Source organism: Etheostoma spectabile, chromosome 8 (genome assembly GCF_008692095.1).
Source record: "Etheostoma spectabile isolate EspeVRDwgs_2016 chromosome 8, UIUC_Espe_1.0, whole genome shotgun sequence".
Classification (NCBI taxonomy): domain Eukaryota; kingdom Metazoa; phylum Chordata; class Actinopteri; order Perciformes; family Percidae; genus Etheostoma; species Etheostoma spectabile.
The window spans coordinates 15,055,076-15,055,967 of NC_045740.1; the positions used below are offsets into that span (position 1 = coordinate 15,055,076).

At 37.4% G+C, this 892-nt stretch overlaps 1 protein-coding gene across 8 annotated transcripts in view; it reads left to right on the plus strand.

Moving 5' to 3' along the window:
- LOC116693604 (transcription factor SOX-6) overlaps positions 1-892 on the plus strand; it is a 113,845-nt gene that overhangs the window by 60,553 nt on the left and 52,400 nt on the right. The gene's annotated exons all lie outside the window — the stretch shown is intronic.

Sequence of the window (892 nt, forward strand, 5' to 3'; positions counted from 1 at the left end):
AAAAAACTTGGACTAACTAAAACCAAGAAGAAAAAAAAAATCACGCCTGGAACCACTACAGTGACGAATAAGCATCTAGACTGGATCGAGATCGAGATCGAGATGGAGGTGCATCGGGCGAGCGACGACGGATTAGAGATTGTTTCAGTAGAAATGGGAGCTGACATCTTGTCTTATTTTCACTAAATGGGAGCGATCCCCCCCGCCCCATTTTGCAGTTTTTTTTAATGTAACCAAACACCGTTTCTACCACCGTTCACTTACTCTTCGCGGTCAAATTTCACCTGACAACTGCTCTTATTTTAACATAAATACCAATAAAAAGAACAAAAAGTATTTTTAACAGAACATTTAGTGTAAAGAGAACCTCAGTAGAACATAATGTGTTTGGGTGTGGGTGTGTGTGTTTCTGTGTGTGCTTGCATGCATGTGTGTGTGAACCTCGGGGGTTCACATGCACAAGTGGTAACATGACAACATGAACTGTACAGAATGTGCACACAAGCACAGGAAAGTTGTAAGAGTGTGTGTATGGAGATGTCTTTCACGGCCTGGATGAAAATGATACTCTTTCCCACTCATTTCTGATGGCAGTTATTTTTGACTTTAAACAAAAAAAAAGTATTACCAAATTGAATAAATCACTCAAAATTCAAAGAAAGTAGTCACAATTAATTTTATGTGTTCAAATGCCTTTTGTCTTGAGGCAATCTGATGAAATACGCCATATTTATGGTACAGGGAATGTGTATGTCTGTCATTTTTGACTGGAACAGTGTTAGAAGGTTAAAATACTTTTTAAATGAACTACTTATTACTTTTATTTGAGTAATTTTTCAGATGGGTAATTTCACTTGTACTTAAAGGTCCCATGGCATGAAAATGTCCCTTT